The sequence below is a fragment of the Bidens hawaiensis genome, unplaced genomic scaffold, assembly GCF_021521415.1.
Source record: "Bidens hawaiensis isolate Kalapana, Puna unplaced genomic scaffold, B.hawaiensis_p1.1 tig00009659_1, whole genome shotgun sequence".
NCBI classification, from domain to species: domain Eukaryota; kingdom Viridiplantae; phylum Streptophyta; class Magnoliopsida; order Asterales; family Asteraceae; genus Bidens; species Bidens hawaiensis.
In genome coordinates, this window is record NW_027491724.1 from 129,271 (window position 1) to 155,243 (window position 25,973).

The following is a 25,973-nucleotide window of genomic DNA, read 5'->3' on the forward strand; positions in this document are numbered from 1 at the left end:
TTAATCAAGCACCACATTCAGTCTTGTAACAAATTCACTTATTGACTTAATCACAAGAAGTGGATTCTCTATATGAACAGCATGCCCATTATCAGGAATCTTGACCATTTTATGAAGACGTTTGACCGAATCATCTTTACCATCCTCAAGTTTTAACCGCATACTTTGACCAATCTTTATAAATTTCTCATCTTTATCACCAACAATAAGCAGAAGTGGAGTTTCGGTACGCTTCAAATCTTCCCACAAAGACCTATTATAAAAAAATAAAAAAAAGTAAAAATAATGTATAAAATTCGTTCAAATTTACAAAAATAGTAAATAACAAACATACGGTTGTCTTCCGGTACTAAGGTCGGACAAAGCTTTTGCGAGAGCTTCCACGTCATCATGTTTCATGCGGCTAGCAATTATTTGATTAAACTGTGGATGGCTTCTTAAGCTGCATGATGAAGATTACAATCACAATCATATATATATAAACATATGGACCAAAGTAACTATAAATAAATAAATAAAAATTAAAAACTTTAAACTACCTTCTCCATAGTTCTCCAGAATACCATGTCTCCATGAATAAATCCAAGCCGTGTGAAATAATGGCACGCGCTAAGAAATCATCTTTAACGCTGCGAATCTTTCTCTTTACCTCATCATCTAATCCCGGGCTACCAGATATTATAACTATTCCTTTTACCTTAGTATATATATAACAAAAGTTAACGATAATAGTTACAAAAATGCCATAATAGTTAAACACATATCTTTTCATTTACCATGTTGTTGCATCTTAAAGCCAAGTATAAAGCGATTCGTGCTCCCATTGAATATCCAACAACCGTAGCTTTCCTAGCGGCTAAAATAACAAACAGCTTGTTTAGCATGTCTGCAATTAACTTCATTGACAGGTCAGCTTCTCGGTCCATGTCATCATGGACATGCATCTTTGAACTTCCATGACCGGGAAGGTCAAACGCAATGCATCTTGAAGATGCTGACATGGCGTTCATGATCGGAATCCAATCTTCACTAGTCCCGAGGAAGCCATGTAGGAATACAATAACATTATCCTGCATCAATATATAAATTACAAAACATCAAAATATTGATAATTCACACGTTTAAAAAGTGAAATGTTTTTCTTACGTTTTTTCCGTCTCCGAGCTCCTGCACATTTATTGAAAACGTCACACCCTCGACGTCCACTTTTAACTGATAGTTTCGTACATTGTCCGCTTTAAAACTTTGGAATAATGAATTCTGATTAATATTAAAGTTGACCAAAGTTTGACCAGCATCGGAAACAGATGCTTCGCCACGACTAATAGAAAATGGTTTGGTGTTTACGTCTTCTTTCAGCCACTTGTATGTTCCAAGACCATGAGCAACAGGTGGTGCGGGCTCGTTATTCATTATTTTGCATAACTCTGCATTTTGCATTTCTAAAAAACACGAAAACTGAGCGTATGCTGACAACGCGAATCCGCTTTCAAATGCTGCACTCACGACAGCCATCTTCCCCTGCTGCTGGGCCCACCTTGCAATTAATGCAGCCTTTTCGAATCCACCAACAAAGGTTGGTTTTATAACCTGGAAATATGAGTATATCAGATTTTAATTTATAAAACCAAAAAAATAATAATAATAATAAAATTGAAGGTGTTAATCACTTACAACAGCAACAACTCCATTGTGTTTGAACTTAGCAAGCGTTTTAAGAGGATTTTCTTGAAGGCTGTCAATGGTTTCATCCAGGGCCACAGGTAAGCCGGTTTCTTCACAAAACTTAATTATATCATCTTCAACATTCACAGGTTCCTGATATATGCAAGTTAAAATATTCAGTAAGTAGGTTGTGTTCATAAAACATATGTTTCAGTTGAGAAATTCTTTATAGAGTTTAAACAGACAGTTGCATACATGTAATATAGAATAGGGGTGTAAATGAGTGCTCGTCAGCTACTCGAGATCGGCTTGCAAAAACCTCAAATCGAGCCAAGCTTAAACATGCTCAAGCCTAAAAATAAGCTAGTTTGATAAACGAGCCCGAGCTCAAGCTTTACAAACAGAGCTCCAAAACGAGCCGGGCTCAAACTCTGTGAAAGTTAAACGACCCGAGCTCGGCCCTGCTCGTTTACGCAGATTAGAGATGTGGCAACTTTAACGCATGTTACTTATGAATGGGTCAACTTGGTGGCTATGTTTAATCTCTACGGATCAAACAAGTAAATGACAAAAATAAAGAAAAGAGATTGCAAGTCACCCGAAGTGTACGTTTAACGCATAAAAACCTCCTAAATTGTTTTATTTAAAAAAAGTAAACTGCTATTCAAATAATACTATTTTGGAAATCATATTTGACATTAATTATTGGAAATCATATTTGACACTAATTATTCAAAATAAAAAATTAAGACAAAACGTGTTTTAGGTCAATCCAACTAGATCCATTTCAACCGGTGCCAAAACTCAAAAGTAGCTATTAACAGTTTTGGCCCGTAACCGGACCCAGTCATCTAGCCACCGGTACTATAAAGCATACCTCAATATACTGTAATGCACAGTCTTTCACATTAGATCCAAACTGAAGAGCCTGGTCATATGACCATTTTCGGTTTGCATCAGCACGAAGTTGAACTTGGAAACCAATTTTCTTCCTTATTTCTTGTACAACAATGGCATCTTCAACGGGATTGGCTCGACGTGCCACCTTTGAGAATCAAATTTTATGATTAATAACATATTGTTTCATAAATAATTCTAGAAAACAGAATCAAGAACAAAGCTTTTGCTCACTTTTAGTTTGATTGCAGTAAATCCCTCTTCAACGAGTGCAGCTGCAACATTAGCAACTTCTTCGGGAGTTCCTTCACAGTCAATAAGTGCACAAATTTTAACATTTAACGACTTTCTAGAACATTCTTCTTTAGGGGCGCACGGATGAAGTAAGTTTAACATGGTGGAACCTTCGGCTGCAGCCATAGCATTTAAAATAGCCATCTCTAAACCGCATCTAACACTCGGAAGAAGTGAATCTGGCTGCATATCATGCAAATTAAAGAACTCTTAAGACTTATGGTTATTTATATTTAATATGATAAATACATGATAAAATTAGTTACATACTGGGATTCCTAAAATGGTTGATATCCAATTAGAAAATGATCCTTTTAAAAGAGGAAGAGATGATGATAACGAAGCTCCTTTAATAACATGCGTAAGAAACTGAATTTGTTCCTTTACATCCAACATATTTTCCTTGTGATTCCCGAGTGGTGCCACCTGTAGACAATAACTGCTCAGAAACAACTTTACAAATTAAAAAAAAAAAGTATAAGATAAATTTACCTCCCCAATTCCTTTGCTTCCGTCTTCAAGAAACAAAGTTAGCACAAAGCCTTCTCTGTAATGTTTGGAATGGTGGTTACCGACACGAGTTGTAGTCAGTGGAGCTGAAAGCTGAATTCTGTCATGGTGTCATAACAAAATTTGTAAAAATTTTATAAATTATTATTATTAAGAAAATATGAATCAAGAACGGACCTGTAACGGAAGCTCTCCAATTTACAAACTTTAAGAACCGAAAGCCGTGAAATGGTCAAAAAAGCATGGCTTGCTGCTTGACATGCAAACCGTCTCAAATTGCTGTGGAAGTTTGCATTGGCCTCAATGGAACTTTCAACTTCTATGACACAGTCAACCTCTTCATGTCGACTTTTTATTAAAGCGGTTTGCAGTTGGGCTTTTGTGTGGACATGTACATGCTTCACACTTCAAGATGATCCATTTATATACCACGTCAGCAATGAGTACAAATAAATACTGATAATTACACATTATTTAATATTTACGAGTCTAATCTTACCCATGTGCAGAACATAGGCTGTGAATTCCAATATTGTGAGTTGTGTAAAAATATTTATTTAATATTTCTTCTTCAGTCATATTTGCAATGGGTAGAAGACTAAATATTGCACCACCATGGTTGTTGACCACAATTATCGTCATATGTTTCCGTGTAATCCTTCAAAAACAACAAAAACATATAAACCTGGGACCCATGTTCAAAAGGCACAAACTTTACGTATGCAATTCGTACCTTTGTTTCAGAAGTGCCAATCCATTGGTATCATGCAAAAACGAGACGTCACCGATCACACAAACAACCTGAAGTTCAAAATTTTACACGTTAAAAACATTAAAATAACCGATTATTTCATTATGTGTAACTTCAAGAAAACGAAAGTTCAAATACTCTTTTGTTGTGGCCCACAGCAAAACCGACAGCTGTACTAAGTAAACCGTCAATACCACTAGCTCCTCGGTTCCCCGCCACCTGGATCCAATGGAACGGAAATCCAGAACTTGATGACGTGGCACTGCCACGTGTACTTCCATTCCCATACATATCTGCATCTCGTATTGGCATACTATTTCCTAAAAACATTGTAGACCCAAAATCCAAAGCTTCTGAAGTTATATACGCCGCATACGGTTCAGTCAACGAGCTTTCTGAATTTATCAAAAATGATATCTCCCGGTCAACCATCATGTTTATTGAACACAGAAAACTAATCCATTTGCTGTCGGTTTCGGTTGTCACACAGGATCGCAGAACCTGATCAGTAAACTGACTTACCGAACTATGAATCCTGTGTGTTATTATATGTGACGGGTCATGACGATTAGGATGATTATCAATTAATATATACGAGCATGGAGAACAATCTTGAAGCATTTGCGAAACTCGTTTGCTCGTTATCCGGCTTCCAATCTAAAATTAAAAACAAAAATATATCAAAAAAGTCAAACTTAAGTTGACCGTTTATTCACTATCACATACCTGAACAATAGCATCAGGTTTGACCCACTGTTTGACTTCAGTAGACAGTAAAGAATGATCGAGGTGGTCGATAAAAAGAATGTCTTCATTAGGTGTATACACAAAACTTTTATACTTTCTTAGTCTTAAACCTGACAAAATATCGGCTACAACCGGCCACTTAAGGTGTTTAGCCAATAAAACAGCTGCATATATATCATCCTCGTTAAAAACCGCTCCAACTAGTAGTAAACCTCGTTTTGCTCCCTGAATTATACCTAAGACGTCTGCTAAACTGCTATGCGTAAACGAATTATGGGAATGGATATAGTTTGTGAATGGTTGGCCACTCGATACCCAAAAGTCTAATCCTTTTAAACAGCTTTGACTCCATTTTTGTGGTGTGTTTTCTAGAGGTTCACGAAAACTACAGTTGATATGAACGGGCCCACATGGTGAAGAAGTTGCATGATATACAGCAGAGTCAATGGTTGTTAAAACCATCCTGGTTGAGATAATGTCGGTGGGTGCGGGCAGACTGAAAAAATGTCTCACAAATGAACCGTAATGGTTAACCTAGTATATAAAATATAAGGTATCATGTGAGATTGCATATGATTAGAGAAATTTAATAAAAGTATCCCATAATGTAGATTACAAACCGGCAGGAAGTTCATTTATGCTCGTCTATTTAATAAACGAAGGAACATGAACAGAAAGTTTGTCCGTTTAGTTAAACGAACGAACATGAACACATATCCCACCCGTTCATTATGTTTGTTCATAAATTTTTTTATGTTCATTTACGTTTGTCTAAGTTTGTTCCTTTATGCTCGTTAATATATTCATTTAATCCTTTTTCGGCCCATTACAACTTAGTCTGGTTTTAATAACATTTTTTGGCCCATTACAGTGTCTTTCACATTACTTTTAACTAGTTTTATCGCAGTATATTCGTTCATCTATGTTCAGTTATGTTCATCCATTTACCTTCGTGAACCGTTCGTTTATACTACTAACGAACAAACATAAATAAAGATGACGTGAAAACCTCATTCGTTTAATTGTACGTGTTTGGTCATTTATTCGGTTAAAAAGGTAAACATTCGAATAATAATTTCATGAAAGTTTGAGCCTTTTTGTGAGTGTGAATAAACTGTGTAACCCATAACAGAAATTAGACTAAAGTTGGTTACTTTTTTTCTAACCAAGTTGTCAAAAAAAAAAAAAAATCATAGCAAACAAATTACCTGATTAATTGCTTGATTGGCTCCAGTATCCAGAAGCTCAGGGGGGCAGTCTGCGGTGAGTAATAAAGAGGCAAAAAATCTTGAGAAGCTTCCACTACCTGCAAATTACTCTTTTATTAAGATTAAAACATTGAAAAAAGGATTATGAAGCATATAACAATTATATTTGGTAAACTCACAGCAGGTAAAAGATTTGAAACTGCAGTGCCAGACGAGGTTATAACGACAGCTGGTTTATGACAGCCACGAGCACAACCAACAGCATGGAATGCAAGTGACCGTTCATCAATGCATGCAATGCAACTAATCATAGGGTGACAAGTGGCAGCAATGGCTAGAGGAGAGGATCGTGATCCTGGAGCTATGCAAAAATACTGATAAAAAAAACATATTAAAATTAAGTTTTTGACAAGACAGTGAATAAGAATAAGCAAATAATGTTATTATTTTAATCTCACCGTCAAACCAAGTCGATAACATTCTTCAATCATTAGTGATGCCCACAAGGTATTGATGTTAGCAGATTCTTTTAATAAAGAACTTATATCGCGGGACTGATCCAGCTGCTTATAAGCAGAAAATTAAAAAAAAAAAAACTAAATACAAAAAATATAGAAAAATCATAAATGTATATAATTAGCAATTAACCATACCATGTTATTGGAGATGGTGACATTAGCTGAAAGTCTGAGGGAGAACTGAGAGGATAACGAAGCATTTTCCTACACGATAAGGGCTTTTAAGACATTTTTCCCGTTTACAAAAATATCAGAATTAAAAGTATAACACCAAGCAAACCCGTAGTAAATTTTACCAGGAAAAAAGAGATACCAGTTCCATGTACTCAAGGCAACCATCGGTTAACAAAAGTGCATTTTTATATACCTACAAGAACAGTGGTATTAAAATATATGATTAAATTTCACTCCAATGCAATGTTTTTTTTTTTAATTAATTCATAATGAAAGAAAAGTTACCATTTGTGCATGTTTATCAACCATCATGTTGAACTTTCTTAAAGCAGAACTAACACATATGTTCAAGCGGATGTCTTCATTGGGCATTGCAAGGGCTGACCTAGAAGAAATTTTTAAAAAAATGACAATTGTGCATTCAAAATAAACAAAAATAAGAAACATGAGTGTATTTAAATTTCAAAACTATACCTGTAGTAAGATGGATAATAACATCAAAAGCATCCTCATATGCACCGAGGGATGAGTCATCCCATGCTAGTGTTGCAGTTAATATAGATAAACCGTCAGACTCGACTAATTCTACCTGTAAAAAGTTTAAATTCAGTTTACAAGATTGAATCTATTGTATTAAGAATTTACTGAAGAACATAATTTTACCTGAGGAATGAACATGTAAAATGATTTATTCTCAAATAAACCATAAGCCGTCGGATGTGTCGTATCAACAGATTGATATCTGTAACGTTTGAAATCACAAAAAAAAAAATCAGTTTAACCTTCGGAAAGTAGCTATAAACATAAAATATTACAAGTTAACCTTCTGAAAGAGATATGATCAGCTGAAGCAGAGGAAAAATTAGTTTTAATGTAAATTGCAGCACCGACTCCAAAAACGCCACGAGTTCTACTAAACGAGAGAAACTTATTGGTCGACTTTTCAACCGCTGTAGAAATGAAAAACTGAGGAAATACTTCTAATGATGGATCTTGACAACAAAACCAACTCAATGCTTTTGAACCAGGTGATACAGCAATCTGCATATAAAAACAAACAGGATAAGCTAATTTCATGCACCTGTTACATGAATCATATGGACTTGGTAATGGTAAATTGGTAATCGACTAACTGTATTATATAAAGTTGGATGATTTTGTTCCTATTCAACCATGTTAGACATTTACAAGAACAAGTATAAAACAGTCTTATATAAAATTATGATTAGGCGCCAATTAAATGGAAATCGAAGGTCTACCAATTCGATTTCACCTGACCGGACCCTAAAATCAGTACCAGTCAAATATGGTAGAAATCTTTAAAGTATTTGAAAATTTATACATATTTTGAAAATTATATACAAATATTTATATATATACCACAGTTTTAAAACAAAGCCACACCTCACTCATATTTCCACCAAGTACCAACTCTACTCTAATTTTGTACAAAAAGTGGACTCGCACTCCGACTCTTCATCGGATATAGAATTGGAAGATGATTTGATCATTGCTGTGGTTCAAGCAATGTCCTACTTTTAGTCGAGCAATGCGAAAGCTTACCACCATAAAAAAAATTATGTAAAAGTTTGTGTAAAAATGAGTTTTTGACATGCATATATTGGGGTGGGTTCATTGTAGAACCACAATAAAGTGGGAGCTGGGAACCAAGGAACCATGTGTTTCACATGTAAAAAAAAATCATTTTTACATAGTCTTTTTTGGAACTTTTGCATATAAACACATGTAAAAGCTGTTTTAATAAAAAAAATACCTTAAAAAAAGTTATTATTTTTACAAAAAAAAGAGCCTTTTTATTAGAACACCTTCTAATCTTATCTTATCTTACTATGCTAATAAAAGAAAATGTTGAAGCTTAGGTATCAAGACTACATTTCTCCTAATTTCTAATCTCTCATCTCATTCATTCTAGCTATCCATGGGTCATGGGTCAAAACCATTTTGTCAATTGGGTTATAACATAATGTGGATTTTATTCCTTATTGAATTAAGTGTCATTTTCATACCTAAGGTTTGACCAGCTACGCAACTTTACCTTTTTTAAATTTCTTGCAAATCAGCTTGACGTTTCCAAAATCATGCTATTTTAGTACTTTTCGTTAACCCTGTTTTTTTTTTTCATTAAGCTAGGGTAAAATAATAGTTTTTTTATTTCCCATTTACTTAATTCTGTGGTCAAAAATAAATGAGCCGAGCTACTTTTTTAACAAAACTAAACGAACGAACTATTTTTTTAACAAAAGTAAACGATCTGAACCAGTTTTTAACAAAATAAACAAACCAAACTACCTTTTTAACAGAAATAAACAAACCGAACCACCGTTTTTAACAAAATAAATTAACCGAGCCACCTTTTTTTAGCAAAAATAAATTAATTGAACAATTTTTTTTTGTTATTTGACAAATCCCGTGTAAAACACGGCTCAAAAGCTAGTGTGTTATATGCAAAAGCACCAAAAATAAAAATGAGTTTTTTATATAATTTTGAAAAAATTACATACAAAATTCCAATCCTATTATTCCCGATTAATCCCTATTAATCACTAGTTGGTACTCGCCTACTCGGTACCCCACCGCTCGACTAATTCTACAACATTGGTATTAAACAAGTAAAATTTCATCAATTTGTATATAATAAGTTAATAACTAATAAAAATCAAATAATTAAAAAAACCTGAAATCTGTACATTCCAGCAGCACTAGTACATTTCGACTTCAATTCGATAACCGCATCTTTAATCCTTTGTATACCCAACTCCAACGTCAACGTCGGAGTCAACGTACGCGTAATGCAGGTAGCCATTAATAGTTCAGCTTCTGCTGCTTCAAGAAACTTAACTTCTTCTTTATGAATTGAACATCTAACAATCTATATGTATATGTATATACATTAGTAAGTATTGAGTTAGAAAATAATAATAATAATAATAAGTTGGTTACAGACCTTGTAATTACGGTGACGGAGGTGGGTGAAACGGCGTCGTGTGGAAGGGATGCTGACGTGGGGTTTAGAGGGTAGAAGAAGAGAGGTTAAGTTGGTGTTGAGATTCATGGTGAGTGTTATGTTTGGATAAGGGGAGAGTGACACACCAGTGTTAATGTGTTATTGATGACACTAAACCCATAACACCCACCCGCGTAATGAACCGAACCAGACAAGACCTTGTTTGTTAGGTTAGATAGTAAATAGTAGAGGGGCTCAATTGTATTAATAGCATAATATGGGGATTCTGGATGTAAGTAGTGAAATATATTTAAACGATGAGATGATACATAATAAACTGGGTATTGGTTTGTGAGTTTATCTTCTTCTTCTCCTTCTTTTAAAATTCTTTAGCTCGATTGCAGTTTGTATCGTAACATTGTTTGTGTTCTTAAGCTTTTATTGACAAACGGACGGTTCACGAGCACTCTACCGAACGAAACTTCGTGTTTATTTGTGTCCATTCGTTAGTATGGTAAATTGACGCTAACAGACACCAATGAACAAATGAACACTGACGGACGCTAAAGGACAAATGAATACTAACGGATACCAAGGGACATTAATGGACAAACAAACATAAGCAACTCTAAAGAACAAACAAACATAAACAATTATTACATATTAATTCAAAAATAATAATCATAAATCCGCACAAGTTCACCCACAAATTCGTATAAACATCACAAGATATTCAAAAATACTTAACACTTAGTCACTTAATAAAGTAACCAAAGCATATCCGATTCGTTTATTAAACGGACGAATTTGACGGACATTACCAAACATTCACGAAGACTATTTAACGAACGCGGCTTCTGTCCATGTTCGTCCGTTAAGCTTGCCAAACAAAATTTTTTTCGTTCATATCCGGTTCGTTTAATATCTAGAAGGAGATTGATAGGAAGTGGGGGAGGGGGGATGCGCTGTAAGTGGTGATATCGTTTTGTTTTGTTAGTCCGTCGAAAATAACGACGGTGTTGGTGGTGGAGGGCCATCTTTTATATTTAGAGGCAGTGTTGTAACGACAGTGTAAGGACTAGCGATTAATCAGGATTAACTGAGATTAATCGGGTTGGGCTTAATGTATAATTTTCAGTTTTAAATATACAGCATACATTTTTATATGTAATTTTCAGTTTTATATATACACAAAACACATTTTGGCTGGAATCTAGTCAAAAACCGTTGATTTTTGCTAAAATCTCGCCAGAAACCGTTGATTTTGGTTTGAATCTCATCGGAAACCGCCTATTTTGGCCAAAACCTCATCAGAAAAAGCCTTTTAAGTCCAATTAATCCTGATTTTGGCCGGATTTGACCATTAACCGATTAATTAGCCAATTAGCCCAAAATTAATCAGCGAAATGAGGACTAGCGATTAATCGGGATTAATCGATGCCTAGTCAGGATTTTCGCAACACTTGATTGGGGGTGGTGGCGGCCTTTTTTTTCAAGCGAAGCTGATGGCATTGGTGATATGTTTTCACCAACGGACTATCGAAACGAACCATCTTCACCAACAACTACCGATAGATTTGTCTGTTCGTGAAAGGCGTTTGTTTGGTAGATGTAACATTTAATGTTCAAAGTATGAAGTAAAACAAGTTTTTGCATATCATGTATCCTTTTTTAAGAAAACCACGTTTAAAGTTTCGTAATACTTTTGTTGTGTCTATCTTTAAAATACTTATAACATTGACAACTAAACACACACACCCTCTCCTTATTCGTATAACCATCATTAATCTCTATTGTTTCCTGCCTTCACCTTGAAAAAGTTTCACATAGACCTTCCCCAATACATGCATTTATAATATGTATTTGTGACATGGAATGTGATGTGAATGAGAGAGATTAGAGAGAGAAAGGAGAGAGAGAGTAATCCATCCAGATAGTTTTTAAACGGATTGTAACATATAATTTATTTATGAAACTCTTTCATCATCAAGCCCTAAGTATATTATTAACTTTTTTACAATAAAAAAATTAAAATCCAAAAATATATCTTAAAAAACAAAAAAATGTAAAACAACTATTCTCTCAAGCTATCAGATTGCTTTATTTGTAAATGAAGGTTTCTCACGCATTTGACCCGAATTCATGGGTAAAGGTCTCACAAACCCAGATACCTCTTAAACGAGTTATAACATCTCATTATATTAAAAATTAATCTCATAAAATATTTGATATAAAAATCCTATAAAATTGGGATATACTAAAAATTAGTATCCTATTTTATTTAAAAAAAAGATATTATTTATAATTAAGGAACAATTTTATAATAAAGAAAATAAACGGGTAATGGGTGTCACCAAACCCAGATAATCTTTAAACCGGATTATAACATATCATTTATTTGTGAAAACATTTTATCATCAAACCTCAAGTATATTAATTGTTAACTTTCTTACAATAAATAAAATTAAAATCCAAATATACATATACAAATATTAAAAACGAATAATGTAAAACAACCACCATAATACGGGGGATAAAATCTAGTTTTTAATATAATGAGATGTTATAACTCGTTTAAGAGCTATCTGAGTTTGGTGAGACCTTTACCCGTGAATTCGGGTCAAATGCGTGAGAAACCTTCATTTACAAATAAAGTAATCTGATGACTTGAGAGAATGGTTGTTTTACATTTTTTGTTTTTTAATATTTATTTTTTGAATTTTAATTTTCTTTATTGTAAGAAAGTTAATAATATACTTAGGGTTTGATGATGAAAGGGTTTCATAAATAAATGATATGTTATAAACCGTTTAAAAGCTATATGGATTTGGTGACGCATGACCCGCTTATGTTTTTTACTATAAAATTATTTATTAATTAAATAATATATTTTTCTTTTTAACTTGGATATTAAATTTTAGTATATCCCTATTTTATAGGATTTTTATGTCAATTAATTGGTAAGATTAATTTTTAATTTAATAAGATGTTATAACCCGTTTAAGAGCTATCTGGTTTTGTTAAGACTCATATCCATGAATTTGGGTTAAATCAATGAGAAGCCTCTATTTAAAAATCAAGCGATCTGGTGACTTCCATAAAAGGAGGGAGTGACCACATCGCGATACGTAGGATTTTTGGGTTTTCGTTTATATACACACACACACATACACACACACATATATATATATATGCATGTGTGTGAGAGATGGAGAAAGAGGGGGTCCACCCCACCCTCCTCCGGCCGGCCGTTCAAAAGAAGCCCAGCCCTCCGAGCCCTCTGGCGGTGTTCCCCCCTCCTTCGGCGCCCATAGCGTGTAGTCTAATAGTCGTTCATGAAAAGGTTCAATGGGGTCGAGTTCGAGTTCTACATGTGCCTTCTCGTTACCAAATAGCAGAGATTTTACTAAAGGGCTTCCCTTGGTTCTGTTTGATGGCTTACGGTCCAGTCTCAGCCTATATTAGGAACGTAAATTGTTATGTATATTTCGGTTATTATGTTGTATTTTATCCTACTTTCTTAATTTTTGCATGCACACACCTCACTTGTGAGCTAGAGCCTAGTACTAACCATCTAAAGAGTTGTCTCTTGATCCATACAACCATCTAGGAAGCTACGGCTTCGAAACCTTATAACCACTTCCGGAGTTACAATTCTCAAACCCCTATATATAACTATCTTTAAAGTTACAACTTTAGAACACTCATAATCCTCTAAAGAGCTAAGGCAGTAAGGCTCCTGGCGATTCACATTGATATAACAATTATGGAACAACCATACAATCCTTCGAAGCTCCGACTCCAATTTGGGACTTATGCAATTTGGGCATGCATATGAATTGTTGGCCTTCAAGCACACACATGATAATTGGAAAATTGTTTTAGAGTTTACAAATGTAATGTTGTGTTCTTATGATTCAAGAAAAAATGATTTACATGCTTACAAGTTATACGTAACAAAATGATTTTATATATAAGTGTCTTAAACTTAGAAGCTCAAAGAGCATCATGGTACATTATATACGAATATGGAAGCGTATGGAACAATCCTAGAATTATAAAAATGGCATGATTTTCCCACACGTTTGCTTCTTCTGTATGGATGTTTGCACTAGCTTCATTGTTACCTATTCCAATTAAATGACTCTCAAGCATAATATGATTATATGTTTATACATGTAATTTTCTTTTGAGTATTACCCTTATCCTTTCACTATGCAAAATTTGATGCATTTTTTTTCTGTTTTTATGCACTCAAGGCTGTCATGACATGTAAGAGAGTTTAAAAAATACAAATGCTTTAATAAATGTAACAAAATAGCTCTTGTAGTTACCTGTTTAAATGGCACGTCAATCCTACCAATTGGTGTGTTACAAATATGATATTGAGACGAATTCACTTTTAGTTGATCGAAAAAAAAGGCAAGATTAAACCATTGTCTTTGTAGCCCTACTTCATTTCAATTTACTCTTTGTGATCTCAATTTCGGTCTAGCTTCTTGCTAGCTGTTCATACTAATTATATATCAATCATATACCGATTAAGAAAATTACGTGCGGAGTTATATGTCAAATAAGAAAAGAACATGATACTTAAGGGACAATTCCATTCGTGTAGATCGAAAATACCATAATCCACTATCAACACTAAACCTGAAAAGTTTAATTTGCATAGTGATGGATGGATCTTTTGGAACAGTGGATATAATTATTTCCAAAGCAATGAGTTATGATTTATGAAGAAGCAACACAACACCTGAAAAATGCTTTTTGCCAAAATCTCATACACTCAATTAATAAAAGAAAATGAAAACCGTATACGCATAGTACAGTACAATACAATACAGTAGGGGGTGATTTGCATGTAATAAACTAATAATAACATATATAATGGATTCTTCTTTATTTTCAGTGTTTTACTTGTTATGGTAGTCCATTCAATCTATAAAATGAGCACTAATTAAATGCCAGCACTTACCACCACAATTTGTCCAATATTGCCTGTTTATATTGCTATGCAATATATATATATATATATTACAAGAAAGGTTTTGTCATATATATGGGCCCTTAATTTCCCACCCTCTTCCTCAATGTGACTGATCCTTGCTCCCTGTCTCCACCAATATATCTATTTCACTTGATCTTTATTTTGACAAAATACACCACATAATTCCAAACTGCCTAATAATGTGACCATTTTATGACATCCATAATCATTAATGGATATATTTATCGCGATGCAATGATAGCTTGCGTGTAGGTTTTGACGTATGTCCGGTTTGAATTCTAAATGGCCATTTTGTATATCATAGTGCTGGTATAATAACAATCATAAAGAATTATTATATCTGGGTTCGAGTCCTCGGAAGTAAAATTAATTATATTAGCTAGTTCTTCATTTCAGATATGCATGCAGTTTGCATGGATTCATTTATTGCTAAATATTCATTGTACATGTTAATAAAAAGGCTTAATATTTTATCATTGTATTTTCTAAAGATTATTCTGGAAAACGTTTAAGAATCCAAATAATTTAATATTTGAAAATTAATTCTTTATGAACGTATTTTTTAATTTATATTCTTTTGTTCCATTTGACATGAAGAGACAAGAGAGTGTAATGCTGTTTGGATTAGAGCATAAAATCAGAAGGCATCTAAATTAAGATTATCAAATATTATTTAATATTTATTATATATATTTTATGTTGGTTAGGCCTTGTTTTATTATCAAAATGTTCGATTATTATCGTATGAACACACTTTAAAGAGCTTTATAATTTTCTAAATATATAATTAAAGAATATTTCTTATGAAATTGCTTCTCTTATCCGCATCTGAAGTGGGCTACTTTAGTTTATATATTTAGTGTTAAAAAGGTCATGATGGAAGCTTAATTACGTCAAATACTCAAATAATCACTTATATAATGCATCCACTCCAAGTAGAACAAAAATTATCAATTAACAACAAACAAAAGAAGAAACTAAAATGATGCAAGTTATATATATTGCTCAAAGAGTTTATTTATATTTTGAGACTAATTTAGTTAATAATTAAGGCACTCATTTGGTAAAACAAATCAATGAAGCATATTTTAGAAGAGTGTACTAGTGCAAAAAGGAACACACACCACCTCATGATCATCATCGTCATCAAGATCTCTTAAAGTAGTGTAAGTTCTAGCAAGTTGTGCTTCACTAAGCATCTGCCTTAGTTCCATGGTTTCTTTCTTGAGCCTATCATTTTCTTGGATAACTTGTTCATGAGTCTCGGAGAATCGGTTCAGCTTGTCGATAAGTCCATGGTTATCGGTCCTGAGCCGCATAACTTGGGTGCATAGCTCATCCAACTGCTTTTGTTTCCTCATCCGGGACCTTCGAGCTGACTCCCGGTTTGATATCATCCTCCTTTGCTTCCTTTCATTGATGATGCTCATCTGGTTCTCATCAGCTTCATCTGAAGTGCTTGAGTTATTGTAACTTAGAGATGAGGATTGTGGGTAGCAATCAACCATGGGTATTTGAGGATTTGTACTAGGTTGATGATAATAAGGTAAGTTTGTCATGAAATGGACAGAAGGTGACATGTTGTTTGGGAATGAAGTAAAATTTGTTGAGAAGTTCCATGAAGGGTCTTCATATTCAGGGGCTAAACAGTAATTTCCTGCCATCGCTCTCGAGTTTTTCAACCGCTAACAAATTAGTATCGTGGCGATCGGATTGTGTTTATAGGGTGATGATAGAAACTAAAGGATGAGGATAGAATGGATGAGGAATGAAGGGGTTTTATAGGAGGTGAAAAGTGGCCAATATGTAGCAAATAGCATGAATAATGCCATAATGGCCTTGGCTTACGATAGCAAGAGTGGTTTATTATTTGATTTTCACAAAATTAGCTTTTAAGAATGACGACTTTGAGTTATAATGGGAATGATGTATGCTTGGTGTGATTGGAGGGTGATACTGTTTGTTACAAAAGCTACTTTATATAAGTAGGCCCAAATTTCCTCATTTTCAAATTCCATTGTGAGACACAATATTTTGGATCATGATGAACTTGGATTACATCTTACAAATCTTGCTAATCAATCTATCTAATTGAAGTCTTCTGTATTTACTCTAAACAAAACCTGGACATGCATCACTGGCAAAGAGTGTCGACCTAGGTCGGTTTTATCAATCCATTTAAAAGTATCCTTATTAAGTGCATCTACTTGAAACACACAAACAACTTATACAATGTCACTCCTAGGTTTTCTTGAGCTAAAGTAACAATGTTTGTGCATCGCCAAATAACCAAAAGGGCGGTTTGAGTGTTTGAACCATGTAGTACCTCAAAACAGTTTCGTATTCCGAATGAAGTAACGAATCCTTGAGGATGAGAATGTTCTTTATGTTGGTGAGATATGTAAGATTATCCAAGTATAGAGTTATGTAAGTAATCACTTTTACCTTTGATTTTTCACTTTTGCTTACTACTATTTAGCACAAGCATCGTGCACTCAATGATGTGCCACTTGTGACATAAAGGAGAATTTTACTAGTTCATTTGTAGGCACAACTTCAATCATGACATCCTATGTTTGGTTTCGAAAATGGTCTCTTTTCGTACCATTTATATATGTGGTTTAGATGGATTTGCCTTTCTTAATGAACGTACCTAAATCCTAAAGGTATCATCCATCCACAAAATAATGAAGCTGAACCATTATAATACGGAAACTTTGTTTTGTTAATACTGAAATGTACCTATAAACACAGATACGAAAAAAGATTAAAAAAAATAACAAATAAAAAAAAACCCAAGTCATCAAGTTCAAGCCCTATCTGGATCAGACATTTGACATAAAGCAGTTTATAATAGTGGTTTTTTCTCTGGATTACACATATGACATAAAACTATTTATAGGAGTGGTTTTTTCATGAATTTGCGTCAACTATATCAAGCATCCAAACAAAAGGTAGAAAAAATGACTAAAACATGCCTATGCACAAACAAACTACTATCAACCGCACAATATTGTAATTCTGAAACTAATTTATTGGCAATTCTAGCCCGTTAATAGCCTGTGAACATGGGAGCACCAAAATTGACAAGTTGGTCAAAGTTGGTAACTATCCAAGTTAACAAAAAGTTGGTTAGTCTTATCTTACAAATCGAGTTATGGTCTACATTGTAATCAAGTTTTTTGAGTTATATTTTTTTAGTTATGATAATTCAATGGTTGGGAGTTATCCAGTTAACCTGTTCTTATACTATTGATTCAGGACTTAAAGCTGGTATCATAGCCTTGACCAAGAACATGATCAAGAAATCAAATAATAAGATCAAAATTGAGAAGCCTTCCATTAAGAACTGATCATCAAGAAATCGATCAACTGAACAAGATCAATCCAAGAAACATAGAGCGGTTGATCAAGGTGTCTTCGATCAACTTCAGTCAAGGTTAAAACAAGCTAAATAAAGGGGGTGAATCAAGAACCAACAACACCGAAAAGGGACTTAAATTGTATTAGAGAAAACTGAGAACAAATGGGACCTGTTTGATCAAAGCCATGATCGAAGTGTTATAAAAACTGAATCCATGTCAGTGATCGGAAGGGCTAGATTGAGCGAATTGCTGAGCTGGATGGTCCAAAACCTAATACACTTGTCACCTACAACTGAAGAAAGCACAAGTAAACAATGGGCAAATAAGCACAACCCTCAAAGATCAGCATCAACTTGACATCACTTAATGTTCAATGTTGACTTTAGGTAACCATGATATTCTTATTGTAGACAACGTTTTGAATCATCTCGATCATATAAACTTGTAAGTTTTATATTATTTTTGATTGGTTTGTATATAGTTTTGACTATTACATTTCACATTAATAACTAGCATATCATTATCATTGTTATATTATTATTTTAATTACAAAGTGACTCACTTTCCTATAATCTCATCACTAGACGGTGTAGGCTATCAATGATGATTCATTTGGTGAAAGATCAACATCGGTCGGTAAAGTCTTTAATTACTATGACCTAATTTTCCTACGACGGAGTTAGTATCTTAACAAGCTGATCACTAAAACTATTTCAGTCAGTAAAAGATATTTGACTTTTAGTAAAGTTGTATGTATTTCTTAGAGTGAATAAATCTATAATCCGGAATGTTTAAGATGAAGTCAAAATTAAACATCTCATACACATTTAACTTATAATACTATAATGCATGATCATTATCTTATCATATAACTTTCCACTTGAGAAAATGAAGTTTTTTTTTGATGAATAAACACGAAACTAATGGTCTTATATAAAAACATAATAGAACGATAATAAACACAAAATTAATACACAAGTCTTGTTTCATGGATAATAATTGAGCATGTGGGTCTACACACCAGAAAGTTTGTGACGTCGGGAGTCTAATAATTTGCCAAAGAAAAATGATAAATAACAAAAGCTTTATTTAAAAAATTAGAATTTAAAAAGCAAATCTTAAAAGAGATTTATGAGAGTATTTTCCTTTCCATGATCATATGTATGTATGTGTCTTTTTCATATAAACCTGGATAAACATTAACTCTAATTATGTTTTGAATATACAACACCACAAGTGTTTTCAGTATAGAAGATTATATAAATAAATACCATAATAAGATTATCAAACTTTTACTATGACTATAAAAGTATGTAAATATGATGTTTTGAATGCTGATCAAGTGTCTAGTGATACTTCTTAATGGTTCATTGCTCTTTTGGATTGTTTTTGAGACTAGACAACATAATTAACTAAAAGGTATAAAATTCTAAATGTATAGATTTTTTTTTATCATAAAATACAGTTTTCGGAAATATGACAGGACAAACTGTAACCTTTCTATAAAGTCAATTATTTACAAGTTGGCCAGGATTTTTGAAAAACACAAATTTACCAATGGATAACTTGTCGAGTTGTCGGTAACCATTATTAGACAGATGAATCGGGAGTCAAACATGAAAAAACATGGCCTAAGCAATTAATTTGCCTCTTATCACCAACGGTGTACCAGTGGTTACTAGACCGTTGTAAATCACCGATTACTATTCAAATCAAAATGGTTTTTTTTTTTTTATCCGTTGGTATATTTCTGATGGTATATTCCAACAGCTTACAATCCGTCAGCGAAGGCCCAGAAAGATATTTCTAACCAATATGCCTTAATGTATTGTGTTACGTACACAAAACCATTAACCATAACTTTTATATATCGAAAGAGAGTGTTCAATACAAAACCATAATGCAAGAATTGCAATAACCAATATCTATAGTATTCTTTTATGAAAAAGTAAATAAAATTGGTTTAACTATAAAAGATTAAATGATTCTCTCTAGAAGTAATTAATTTCCCTAATTTTACTCGTGTTGCAAATTGAGTACACATATGTAATTCAAAAATTATAGTGAACTACACGTGTGCGCATGTTTTATATGAATATATGCATATAATTAATGTATCTGCATACATGCATTTATCAATTCAAATAAATTCACATTACAATTATGTGTTTTAAATGTCATGTTTATAGTCTTAAATATAATCATAAGCAAATGAATGTTCCATAATATTGTTTTTTCTTTATCATAATTGTTTATTTGTTCTTTCACCATACAAACTTTTTGATGCAAAGAAACTGTGTTATCATATTCGAGTGAACAATGTTTGCACATTTGGTGGTTCCTTTAAAGAAGTGGATAAGGATACACGCATGATGGAATATATCATATTATTTATTCGAAAAGGTAACAAATAATATATAGTCTTCCGGTATTAAAACTCATTTTGGGTTAATTAAATCTGAAGACATAATGAAAAAACCTATTTTAAATACACTATTGTATCCTGTTATTCAAGAAACGAATCAAATCCCATGGGCATGTTGTGTTAAAATAGTTAAACCACATTCGTTCACGTACATTGACGAAGCTTGGACTAACAGGTAAATTACACTATTACGCAAAAAAACAGGAAGGGGGGGGGAGGCGTGGGTAAGTAAACTTCGCCTCCATCCACGTGGGCAGCCGATGGACGGGTCCATTTTTGGGCTAATTCCCGCTGCCACCTCACCCACAAAGGGTGCCAAACATCGTGTCCTGGGAGTTAAAACGGGTGCCAAATAGTTCTTTTTCTAATTTATTTAAATATTTGTTAAACCATAATAATTAAAAGGTGAGTTAGTGAAAACTCATAATTTATATGTCAATAACGTGACAGAGCGTTATATACTCTTTAGTTGTAATTTGGTAAAAGAAAAAAGGTTAATAAGTGATCCGCCCAATGTTTGTCTTGGTATTATATTGGTAAAAGGAATTGTATAAAAATATGTCAAGGTATTGTCCTAGAAACTTTATACCTACAAACCATGTCATTGTTAACTTTTTGTCAATATATTTTTACTCCTATGTTAGCCACACATTTTAAAGTTAAAAGTTTTTGTGGTTCACCATGGATGTTCTAGTAAAATGGGGTCTACATGAGTGTCATATTGTTACTTATAATAATAATTATTATATCAAATGGCTAATATTGTGTACCTAAAAGGCACACGTTAACATTTTTTTAATATTTAAATTATAAAGCTGCTAGTTTCATATTGAATTTGGCCAAAAGGATCGACTCATATTAATTTGTTGCTGTTTCACCAAAATTATACTGTCAACTACCAAGTACAATTTTGCTTTTCATCCGTACTTTATAAAATTGCTTTAAGGGTTAATCACCACACTAAATGTGTTTATTATCCCCAAGGGGCAAGTGCTACTCAAATCAAAAGTAGTTTTCTTTAAGCTAAAGGTGGAAAAAAAACATAAATTCGTCACCGACAAAGGGTCTCTTAAGCCATTCGAAAAGACCTATTCTAGCTTTTAACTTCCTAAAAGAATACCATAAAAAAAAAATTAACAATTTCACACCAAACATGTAGTTGTGGGTTATCGCAAAGTGTAGGTGTGATGATCTTTTGCGTAAGTGTGATTATTTTTTGCCACTTAAAAGAAAACACTAAACATATTTGCTAGATTAGACAATTGATATTTTTTATATCATCAAGTTGATTGTACACATATTTCACCTAAAAAGAAACCAAATCGCAACAACATATGTGACTCAAAAGTGGTAGTATTTCTAAACGAGTGTTTAATTGGCACAAGTGACTGCCAATGTGATTATTTTCAGGTAACAGATTTCTAGTAATTTTTATTTAAAATCGTAATTTTTTTTTGCTTTTACCGCACATACTTAAAAATTATTATATGCATGCTCTTTTGTTAATAAGTATGAAGATGTGATAATGTGATATTTAGGTTTTTGATCGGTCAATCGGATAATGGTCACCCTACCCCTTGAGAGAGAAATACAAGTAATTAGTAGCACCTCCCCTAGTTGAAAATTCGAACATAAAAGTACGTACACCACAAACAATAACAAAGCAAGCTTTGTGTGATGCAACTCTACCAACCGACCACCACTCAGTTCTTGAACCCCTATAAACTCCCTAGCTACTAAAAGTCTCAAAACCATTATATATAATGCGTTGAGATTCAGACCAAAATCAATGATTTTCGACGAGATTCTGATCAAAATTAGTTGTTTTCGGTGAGATTCCATAAAACTGCTAGATTCAAAGCAATTTCCGGCCAAAATGTGTTTATGTATGTATAAACTGAAAATTACATATAAAAATATGTGTTTGTATATATAAAATTGAAAATTATACATTAAATTTTGATAAGATTAATCCCGATTAATCGCTATCCCCCATCCCACCGACTAGTGATTTTTACAACACTTTCCCTAGGTATTCCTTTCATACACACACACATATATATATACATCCATTATAATATATATAAATATATATATATACACACACACTAGTCCATTAACAAGTGATTAATAAAACGACGTCATCGTATATCATGCTACAACTAAGACAACTCCTAAATGCTTTTACTGTCAACTTACTAAAAATAAATTTAAACATGCATGATTGCCATGAAAGTTCGTGGAAACTTCCCAACACAATAACTTAATTATAGTATACACAAAATCAGTCTAATTTATGTTGTTTGTAGCAATTTAAACTCCGTCGTAATGTTAACTTGGTTTCTAAGCAGTCTTATACTATAACTATAAGTTAAATAAATGTTAATTCGGTGTGTAGCACGTACAGTCTTCTTAGCGTTGAACTGTATCATCCGTCTGGTAAGGAACCGCCTGCACAACAAGTCCGGATCTAGGCGCGGCCAACGGATTATTTTTATTTTGTTTTGAAGAAATAGAATTTTACTTTTAGCCTTAAGTAATTTTGTTATCGTAGGCTCCATATTTTATTATCAAAAGACAAAATAGTTATATATCTTATTTCAAATTAATTATATATAAATTATTTAAATTTATTAATAAATATATAGACACATATCATTAACTTATTAACTCCAGTTACAAAACATTAATAGTTTGTTCATAAAGCATCAAACATCAAACATAATATACATATCAAATGAACCAAATAAATATTTTTTTAGTTATTTAACATTGTTCCTCTTTCATGTTCCATCATCTTCCACTTAGCCAACCCTAATTAATTAAGTCCTATGTTTATATATTCTTATTCTTATTCTTATTCTTATTAATATGTTTTTTTATAAATTCTCCTCATCTCAAATGTTCTCTTATATTCACTCAAAATGTGATTGAGTGACCGGGGTCACCCCCGGTCCCTTCTAACCTTCGCCCCTGCGTACAGGCATGAATAACATTACCTCTCATCTTTCCGCGTCTCATGAGTACTGTAAGTACTATATTTTCCAAAAAGGAAGACAACTATGCTGTACTAGGTTTCATGAACAGAAACATATCTATAAATAAATGTTCAAAGTTTTTGAAGAAACACTAATCGACCCCGGGCAGATTACGGATAATCTGGGGGTTAAGTAATGTTTCCCACGAGGGTTAGGTCCGGCAAAGAAGGAAGTTCTTCAGATGACCTACAAAACAGACACCGTGAGCTCGTCACTAAGAAGGGGGGTTCCTCCTTGTGACCACCCTCCGGCGTGAGAATCAGACTAGATTGCTCTGAATATAAGTGTATATTGAGAGAAATAGCTAGTGAAGGTAAAATGCCAGATGATGATACCGTTCCAAGGTGTTGGAGTATTTATAGCCGAAGGTAGGTTTCCAAGCAGGTACAGCCAGCTGTATAATATTCCTGTTCTACCAACTACGGGCTACGCACGTGCCATGCTGGTTGGTGGGTAGGCAGCGGCTGATAGTGACCAGGCCGGCTGTGTACTATTCATTTTCCACCAACTGCAGGCTATGTGCGTGCCACGACAAGGGTTGGTGAGTAGGCAGCGACTAATAGTGACAAACAGTACTAGAGCATGCTCCTCGTACTGTTTGTCGGTGAGCTGTCACCCTGTGATTGGTTCATGGGCTGCTTTGGTCAGATCTTGTCTATTTTGTCCATACCTTGGCAGGTATAGTACAAAAGATCTTCCAGAAGCATACGGACTGGCTCATTTGGGCGGGAGTATTCCCGCCTTGCTCATTCCTTCAGGTGACACTGAATTATTGAGTGCCTTGTGCGTGTAGCCTTGCTATTAGTGCGGGTAGCCTTCCCTGATGGCTTGTATCCGCAGCTGCGGGGACAGGCGGGGTACTTCACCATTGGGAGGCTTTCCCTGCGTGAACAGCTGGCGTACTGCGCGTAAGGTCTTCATCTCTGAGCATGGTGGGTCCTGCGGAACCAGTTGGTCCTTGCGCAAACGTCCCTCTTCAAGGTGAGTCTTGCGGGTCCAACTGGGCTCTGCTGGGACCTACCTCTTCAAGTCCCCCAGTCCAATGTTTTTCTCATGAATTGTAAATAAGTGAGGTGAACTTTTGGACTTAAGCAAAGGGTTTTGAAAAGGGTTTTAAGTTTTAAGGTTTTCCGTGGGGATTCTTCCCGCGGTTTTCCTAATGTCACGTGCAGAAATTCCCGACTTTTCTGCTTGATCTTTGGGTATGATGCGGGTAGGTCTGTAACCTCCTCGCAAGTCAGGAGCGTTGAGTTCCACTTGTGTAGATTCTCCATGAGGTTCTGGTAGTTTTGAACATAGTGATCAATTATGTTAAAACAACCAATTCCATCTTGGAGCTTCAAACAATCTAGTTCTCGACGTTCCCGCTATGCGGGGATGTTATTTCCGTTTCCGAAAGCATGGCCCAGATCCTTCTTGGTTTCAATTCCCTGCGGAGTGCTAGGTATGTGAAGGGTTTCGCCTTGACACTGTACCCGCACTCGTCTTATAGTTACTTTACTTCCAAGGTATTTCTGGCTTCAATTCCCTGCAGGTGCTAAGTATGTGAAGGGTTTTGCCTTAACGCTGTACTCGCACCTGTCTTATAGTTACTTGGTTGCCAAGGTAAGGGGTATAGTCTCGCTTACTTTTGAATCTTTTTGAATCTTTTTGAAATTCGAAGAGTTGGTGAAAGGATAAGAACAGTCCAAACTGTTGAAATGTCGTCCGACGGTTTCTTCTGACAGTGTCAGGACGTGCAGGAAGTTATGGCGACGTGACAGTACATGGTCATTCCAGACGCTTTTTCAGGCGCGTGGGTGCGGATTTTACGGCGCGCGTCCCGTCAACAGCTGTTGCCAGCTTGCTTTTTCCACGTGTCATAGTTTCATTGCACCAGCTCTTTTCTCTCTCCTCCGCATTAAATTCATCGCATTCATTGCGATGAGTATATAAAGGGGGAGAGGGTCCTTTGTAATCCACACTTTCACTTCTCTCTTCTCCTTCTAAGCGATTTCCGGCGAATATTATTTCTGAAATCGTTCTTTACCTCCAAAACATGTCGTCTACTCATGATCCAGAAGCTATCGTCGAGGAGTCTGACTTGTATGTCGAGAACCCGACGTCTACGTCCGATAAGGACGATAAGAGCACTGCTGGCGAATGCCAGTGTGCTCTTCCCATCGAGCTTTACCGGTATATCGTCCGGAAGTTCATGCTCGAGCCGTTCGAGCCTGAGTTTCCGGAGCCACACCAGACAATGTACGATGCCCCCAGGAAGTTCGAGCCTGAGTTTCCGGAGCATGTTGGTCCTGCGGAACCAGTTGGTCCTTGCGCAAACGTCCCTCTTCAAGGTGAGTCTTGCGGGTCCAACTGGGCTCTGCTGGAACCTACCTCTCCAGTTTTCTAGTGGGATATATGTTTTG

The 25,973-nt window shown here is 34.5% G+C and overlaps 2 pseudogenes across 1 annotated transcript; both read right to left on the minus strand.

The window, feature by feature from the left end:
* LOC143533245 (protein PHYLLO, chloroplastic-like) lies at positions 1-9,837 on the minus strand (annotated as a pseudogene). The gene is made up of 25 exons (XR_013135323.1): positions 9,730-9,837; positions 9,460-9,654; positions 7,588-7,805; positions 7,428-7,506; positions 7,239-7,353; positions 7,050-7,144; positions 6,904-6,957; positions 6,726-6,794; positions 6,531-6,635; positions 6,073-6,446; positions 4,844-5,398; positions 4,256-4,774; positions 4,100-4,167; positions 3,866-4,024; positions 3,544-3,771; positions 3,349-3,466; positions 3,127-3,282; positions 2,797-3,039; positions 2,543-2,710; positions 1,675-1,818; positions 1,147-1,590; positions 777-1,070; positions 540-697; positions 335-442; positions 1-253 (listed from the first exon to the last, which is right to left on the minus strand). The product of XR_013135323.1 is annotated as a protein PHYLLO, chloroplastic-like (transcript).
* Positions 9,838-15,828: 5,991 nt separating this feature from the next.
* On the minus strand, positions 15,829-16,761 carry LOC143533247 (basic leucine zipper 43 pseudogene; annotated as a pseudogene).
* Positions 16,762-25,973: the final 9,212 nt, after the last annotated feature.